Source organism: Cryptomeria japonica, unplaced genomic scaffold (genome assembly GCF_030272615.1).
Source record: "Cryptomeria japonica unplaced genomic scaffold, Sugi_1.0 HiC_scaffold_445, whole genome shotgun sequence".
NCBI classification, from domain to species: Eukaryota; Viridiplantae; Streptophyta; class Pinopsida; order Cupressales; family Cupressaceae; genus Cryptomeria; species Cryptomeria japonica.
Window position 1 is genome coordinate 54,785 of NW_026729265.1, and position 7,716 is coordinate 62,500.

Here is a 7,716-nt window from a genome sequence, read left to right on the forward strand (position 1 = left end):
GGGTGCGATCATACCAGCGTTAGTGCACCGGATCCCATCAGAACTCCGCAGTTAAGCGCGCTTGGGCCGGAGTAGTACTGGGATGGGTGACCTCCCGGGAAGTCCCGGTGTTGCACCCTTTTTTAGTTTTTCGCCGGGCGTCGCAATGCTATTTGAATAAACCTTTTGCCCGTTTGCGTTCTCGTCGGGGCCGGGCCGGGCCGGGGTGCGCTGCCCGCACTACCGCGCGCGCGGGGGCGACACCGAGCGCGCACCCGAGGCACCCCGAGCACACAGGCCACGGTGCAACCCGGGCGTTGTGCGCGCACCCCGGTCATCGGACCCAAACTCCGCCTTTTTGCGTATGGCACGCCTTCAAATCGGTCATCGGACCCAAATTCCGCCTTCCTGTGCATGGCGGGCCATCAACATCAACTCGGTCATCGGACCCAAATTCCGCCTTTCTGCGCATGGCACGCCATCAACTCGGTCATCGGACCCAAATTCCGCCTTCCTGCGCATGGCAGGTCATCGGACACAAATTCAGACCTCGCCAATATGCCTACGTATCGAATCGGTCATCGGACCCAACTTCCGACTTCATCCATACTGTAGGGTCTTTGAGGTTGGCGCGGTGCGCTCAACCCAGGGAGTCGACCCATCGAAGCATACACCTCCCCTATATAAGCTATTTGTCCGATTCCCACACCTGTGTAGTTTGCACCTCTGACCAGGACATCGACCCCAACTTCCGAACTCGACTGCAACGACGGCACCAGCGCCTTGGTGCGCACCTTGCGACGCACAGTCCCAACATTCGCCTTCCTGCACATGGCAGGTCATCGGACCCAAATTCCGACCTCGCGAGTATGCCTACATATCGAATCGGTCATCGGACCCAACTTCCGACTTCATCCATACCGTAGGGTCTTTGAGGTTGGCGCGGTGCGCTCAACCCGGGGAGTCGACCCAACGAAGCATACACCTCCCCTATATAAGCTATTTGTCCGATTCCCACACCTGTGTAGTTTGCACCTCCGATCAAGACATCGACCCCAACTTCCGAACTCGCCTCCAACGACCGAACCAGCGCCTTGGTGCGCACCTTGCAACGCACAGTGCCAACATTCGCCTTCCTGCACGTGGCAGGTCATCGGACCCAAATTCCGACCTCGCGAGTATGCCTACATATCGAATCGGTCATCGGACCCAACTTCCGACTTCATCCATACCGTAGGGTCTTTGAGGTTGGCGCGGTGCGCTCAACCCGGGGAGTCGACCCAACGAAGCATACACCTCCCCTATATAAGCTATTTGTCCGATTCCCACACCTGTGTAGCTTGCACCTCCGATCAGGACATCGACCCCAACTTCCGAACTCGACTAAAAAGACCGCACCAGCGCCTTGGTGTGCACCTTGCAACGCACAGTGCCAACATTCGCCTTCCTGCACATGGCAGGTCATCGGACCCAAATTCCGACCTCATGAGCATACCTACTAATCGAATCGGTCATCGGACCCAACTTCCGACTTCATCCATACCGTAGGGTCTTTGAGGTTGGCGCGGTGCGCTCAACCTGGGGAGTCGACCCATCGAAGCATACACCTCCCCTATATAAGCTATTTGTCCGATTCCGACACCTGTGTAGTTTGCACCTCCGCTCAGGACATCGACCCCAACTTCCGAACTCGCCTGCAACGACCGAACCAGCGCCTTGGTGCGCACCAAAAGTGCGCACTTTTGGAGGGCACTTTTGTGCGCTCCAAAGGTGCGCACTTTTGGAGGGCACTTTTCTGCGCTCCAAAGGTGCGCACTTTTGGAGGGCACTTTTTGGAGGGCACTTTTCTGCGCTCCAAAGGTGCGCACTTTTGGAGGGCACTTTTTGGAGGGCACTTTTCTGCGCTCCAAAGGTGCGCACTTTTGGAGGGCACTTTTTGGAGGGCACTTTTCTGCGCTCCAAAGGTGCGCACTTTTGGAGGGCACTTTTTGGAGGGCACTTTTCTGCGCTCCAAAGGTGCGCACTTTTGGAGGGCACTTTTTGGAGGGCACTTTTCTGCGCTCCAAAGGTGCGCACTTTTGGAGGGCACTTTTTGGAGGGCACTTTTCTGCGCTCCAAAGGTGCGCACTTTTGGAGGGCACTTTTTGGAGGGCACTTTTCTGCGCTCCAAAGGTGCGCACTTTTGGAGGGCACTTTTTGGAGGGCACTTTTCTGCGCTCCAAAGGTGCGCACTTTTGGAGGGCACTTTTTGGAGGGCACTTTTCTGCGCTCCAAAGGTGCGCACTTTTGGAGGGCACTTTTGTGCGAGGGTGGGTGGGTGGGTGGGTGCGAGGTTGGGTGCGAGGTTGGGTGCGAGGGTGGGTGGGTGCCAAGGTGTGCTAGGTGGAAGCCCGGGTGGGTCGGCATCCCATGGGTGTCGAGTTGGGTGCCTGATGGGTGCTTCTTGTCAAGTTTTAGTCGTCGGGACTCATTTCGAGCCTTAGAGGTCGTTTCTTGTCCGGTTGCCCTGTCTTCGACCTGGGAACCCAATTTTGGTCCTCGGGTCCCATTTTTTTTTGTCTCGCATCCCACTTTTGGCCTGTGGCCTTTTCGGGGTCGATTCTCGTTTTGGGCATCAGAGCATGTTTCTTCTCCTAAAACCCAATATTTGTTTATTAAGTCTCGGAACACATTTTTGTTCTCGTGGACCCATCATGGGTCTTGGAACGCATTTGTGGTCCTTGGGTCCCATTTTGCATCCCGAAACTTGTGTTTTGGTGCTTGATCCCTATTTTGGGTGCCCACCTTGCACCAAGTGCGCACCCGGGGCAAACCGAGCGCCTTGGTGCACCGGGGCAAGATCGAGCGTGCACCCGAGGCGCCCCGAACATGCACCAAGGTGCACTCGGCCCACATGTGAGCGCAGGTCGTTGCGCCCGAGGTGGTGTGTGGGCACCGCGTTGCAGACGGGACACTGCACGCACACGACGCCCCCTCCAGGTGCACGCACGTAGGCCGGGCCGGGTGCACACCCGACGCCCTAGCAAGGTGCGCGCACCCGGGCAGGGCTCACACTTGGCGAACGGGGCGCACTTCGCGAGGGAGGGTGTGCACCTCGACGGGGGTGGGTGGCCGGGGTGGATTCGCACGTGGGTCGCGGTTTGCTAAGTACACACTGCGACAAGCTCATAACGGGTGCGATCATACCAGCGTTAGTGCACCGGATCCCATCAGAACTCCGCAGTTAAGCGCGCTTGGGCCGGAGTAGTACTGGGATGGGTGACCTCCCGGGAAGTCCCGGTGTTGCACCCTTTTTTAGTTTTTCGCCGGGCGTCGCAATGCTATTTGAATAAACCTTTTGCCCGTTTGCGTTCTCGTCGGGGCCGGGCCGGGCCGGGGTGCGCTGCCCGCACTACCGCGCGCGCGGGGGCGACACCGAGCGCGCACCCGAGGCACCCCGAGCACACAGGCCACGGTGCAACCCGGGCGTTGTGCGCGCACCCCGGTGCGCCCGAGGTGCTGCGCGCGCACCCAGGTGAAATCGGTGTGCACCTCGGCCAGTGCGCGCTCGGTCGAGTCGCGCACGTTGGCCAAGGTGCACGGTGATGTTTCTTACTCTAAGGTTCCGCACCAGACGCCCGGGACAGGTGAGCGAAGCTGGGCGGGGCCGGGTGCGCGGCCGGGGCAGGTGCACGCAGCTGGAGAGAGCTTTGGAGCACACTTCGGAGCGCACCAATGATGCGCTCCATTCAAAAGTTTCCTGAAAAGGCAAAAAAAGTTGAGATTATAGAATTTCCCACTTGAGAGATTGTAAAAAAAAAAAATTTAAAATGAAGGAAACGCGGGTGCCAAGGTGTGCGCAGCCCAGCCAAGGTGTGCGCACCAAGGCGCCCACCCTGGCGAAGGTGCACGCAAGGTGCGCACCCGAGGCAAACCGGACAATTAACCCAACTTTCGACTTCGCGCGCACCTTGGAGCGCACTTCGGAGCGCTCCTTGGTGCGCACCAATCTTGGGCACCTCGGAGTGCACCATGGCGCCCACCAAGGTGCGCACCCGGGGCAAACCGAGCTCCGACTTCGTGCGCACCTTGGAGCGCACGAAAGGTGCGCACCATGGCGCCCACCAAGGTGCGCAGCCCAGCCAAGGCGTGCGCATCAAGGTGCGCACCCTGGCGAAGGTGCGCACCCGGGGCAAACCGAGCTCCGACTTCGTGCGCACCTTGGAGCGCACAAAAGGTGCGCAACCCAGCCAAGGTGTGCGCACCCCGGTCAAACCGAGCTCCGAATCGTGCGCACCAGAGGTGCACGCCATCGTGCGCACCAGAGGTGCACGCCATCGTGCGCACCAGAGGTGCACGCCATCGTGCGCACCTTGGAGCACACTTCGGAGCCCTCCTTGGTGCGCGCCGATGTTGCGCACCTCGGAGCGCACCCGGGGAAAACAATGCAATTAACCCGACTTTCGACTTCGTGGGCACCTCGGAGCGCTCTCGGGTTCGCACCTCGGAGCACACCGAGGTGCGCACCTTTGATGCGCTGCCTTCACCAATTTCCAGAAAAGGCAAGAAAACATTGAGAAGGTGTGCGCACCGAGGTGCCCACCCTGGCGAAGGTGCACGCGAGGTGCGCACCCGGGGCAAACCGGGCTCCGACTTCGTGCACGCCGCACCTTGGAGCACACTTCGGAGCGCTCCTTGGTGCGCACCAGGGCGCGCAACCCAGCCGAGGTGCCCACCCCGGCGAAGGTGCACGCGAGGTGCGCACCCGGGGCAAACCGGGCTCCGACTTCGTGCACGCCATGGTGCCCACCGCGGCGAAGGTGCACGCGAGGTGCGCACCCGGGGCAAACCGGGCTCCGACTTCGTGCACGCCGCACCTTGGAGCACACTTCGGAGCGCTCCTTGGTGCGCACCATGGTGCCCACCAGGGCGCGCAACCCCGCCGAAGGTGCACGCGAGGTGCGCACCCGGGGCAAACCGGGCTCCGACTTCGTGCACGCCGCACCTTGGAGCACACTTCGGAGCGCTCCTTGGTGCGCACCATGGTGCCCACCAGGGCGCGCAACCCCGCCGAAGGTGCACGCGAGGTGCGCACCCGGGGCAAACCGGGCTCCGACTTCGTGCACGCCATGGTGCGCACCGCGGCGAAGGTGCGCACCCGGGGCAAACCGGGCTCCGACTTCGTGCACGCCGCACCTTGGAGCACACTTCGGAGCGCTCCTTGGTGCGCACCAGGGCGCGCAACCCAGCCGAGGTGCCCACCCCGGCGAAGGTGCACGCGAGGTGCGTACCCGGGGCAAACCGGGCTCCGACTTCGTGCACGCCGCACCTTGGAGCACACTTCGGAGCGCTCCTTGGTGCGCACCATGGTGCCCACCAGGCCGCGCAACCCAGCCAAGGTGTGCGCACCAAGGTGCACGCGAGGTGCGCACCCGGGGCAAACCGGGGTCCGACTTCGTGCACGCCGCACCTTGGAGCACACATCGGGGCGCTCCCGGGTTCGCACCGGCGTTGCGCACCGTGGTGGGCACCTCGGAGCACACCAAGGTGGGCAGCGAGGTGCGCACCTTTGATGCGATGCCTTCACTAATTTCCATAAAAGGCAAAAAAAAAACGAGATTTTAAAATTTCCGTTTTGAAAGATAGTGAGAAAAAGGGAATGCTGGTGCCATCTTGAGCCCGCCCTGGTGCGCAGCCCAGCCAAGGTGTGCGCACCAAGGTGCCCACCCTGGCGAAGGTGCGCGCCCGGGCAATTAACCCAACTTCCAACTTCGCGCGCGCCAGGGTGGGAGCGCACCCAACAACCGGGCCTGGGAAGAGCCAATGCGAGAAACCCCACCAAACGCTCTGACAAAAAAAGAGGGGGCGCTCCAGTAACCCCGCTTCGGAGCGCACCCTGGGCAAACCCAGCCAAGGTGCCCACCCCGGCCAAGGTGCAGGCGAGGTGCGCACCCGGGGCAAACCGGGCTCCGACAACGTGCACGCCGCACCTTGGAGCACACTTCGTAGCGCTCCCGGGTGCGCACCTCAGAGCACACCAAGGTGGGCAGCGAGGTGCGCACCTTTGATGCGCTGCCTTCACTAATTTCCAGAAAAGGCAAAAAAAAAAGGAGATTTTAAAATTTCCGTTTTGAAAGATAGTGAAAAAAACGGAACGCGCGTGCCATCTTGAGCCCGCCCTGGTGCGCAGCCCAGGTAAGGTGCCCACCCTGGCAAAGGTGCGCACCCGGGCAATTAACCCTACTTCCGACTTCGTGCGCGCCAGGGTGGCAACCGGGCCTCGGAAGAGCCAATGCGAGAAACCCCACCAAACGCTCCGACAAAAAAAGAGGCGGCGCTCCAATAACCCCGCTTCGGAGCGCAGCCGGGGCAAACCCAGCCAAGGTGCCCACCCCGACGAAGGTGCACGCGAGGTGCGCACCCGGGGCAAACCGGGCTCCGACAACGTGCACGCAGCACCTTGGAGCACACTTCGAAGCACTCCCGGGTGCCCACCGGCGTTGCGCACCGTGGTGGGCAGCGAGGTGCGCACCTTTGATGCGCTGCCTTCACTAATTTCCAGAAAAAGGCAAAAAAAAATGAGATTTTAAAATTTCCGTTTTGAAAGATAGTGAAAAAAAAGGAACGCGGGTGCCATCTTGAGCCCGCCCTGGTGCGCAGCCCAGGCAAGGCATGCGCACCAAGGTGCCCACCCGAGGTGCACACCCGGGGCAAACCGGGCTCCGACTTCGTGCAGGCCGCACCTTGGAGCACACTTCGGAGCGCTCCTTGGTGCGCACCATGGTGCCCACCAGGGCGCGCAACCCAGCCAAGGTCTGCACACCAAGGTGCCCACCCCGGCGAAGGTGCACGCGAGGTGCGCACCCGGGGCAAACCGGGCTCCGACTTCGTGCACGCCATGGTGCCCACCGCGGCGAAGGTGCACGCGAGGTGCGCACCCGGGGCAAACCGGGCTCCGACTTCGTGCACGCCGCACCTTGGAGCACACTTCGGAGCGCTCCTTGGTGCGCACCATGGTGCCCACCAGGGCGCGCAACCCAGCCAAGGTGTGCGCACCAAGGTGCACGCGAGGTGCGCACCCGGGGCAAACCGGGGTCCGACTTCGTGCACGCCGCACCTTGGAGCACACATCGGAGCGCTCCCAGGTTCGCACCAGCGTTGCGCACCTTTGATGCGCTGCCTTCACTAATTTCCAGAAAAGGCAAAAAAAAACGAGATTTTAAAATTTCCGTTCTGAAAGATAGTGAAAAAAACGGAACGCGGGTGCCATCTTGAGCCCTTCCTGGTGCGCAGCCCAGGCAAGTTGTGCGCACCAAGGTGCCCACCCTGGCGGAGGTGCGCGCCCGGGGCAATCCGGGCTCCGACTTCGTGCACTGCATGGTGCCCACCAAGGCGCGCAACCCAGCCAAGGTGCCCACCGCAGCGAAGGTGCACGCGAGGTGCGCACCCGAGGTGCACACCCGGGGCAAACCGGGCTCCGACTTCGTGCACGCCGCACCTTGGAGCACACTTCAGAGCGCTCCTTGGTGCGCACCAGGGCGCGCAACCCAACCAAGGTCTGCACACCAAGGTGCTCACCCCGGCGAAGGTGCACGCGAGGTGCGCACCCGGGGCAAACCGGGCTCGGACTTCGTGCACGCCGCACCTTGGAGCACACATCGGAGCGCTCCCGGGTTCGCACCAGCATTGCGCACCTTTGATGCGCTCCAATAACCCCACTTCGGAGCGCACCAGAAACCCCACTGGACGCTTGGGCAA

At 61.6% G+C, this 7,716-nt stretch overlaps 2 non-coding genes across 2 annotated transcripts; both read left to right on the forward strand.

Moving 5' to 3' along the window:
* LOC131871702 (5S ribosomal RNA) lies at positions 1 to 119 on the forward strand. Its single transcript, XR_009369913.1, has one exon. It is a non-coding gene; the product is annotated as a 5S ribosomal RNA (ribosomal RNA).
* Positions 120 to 3,151: 3,032 nt separating this feature from the next.
* Positions 3,152 to 3,270, forward strand: LOC131871703 (5S ribosomal RNA). Its single transcript, XR_009369914.1, has one exon. It is a non-coding gene; the product is annotated as a 5S ribosomal RNA (ribosomal RNA).
* Positions 3,271 to 7,716: the final 4,446 nt, after the last annotated feature.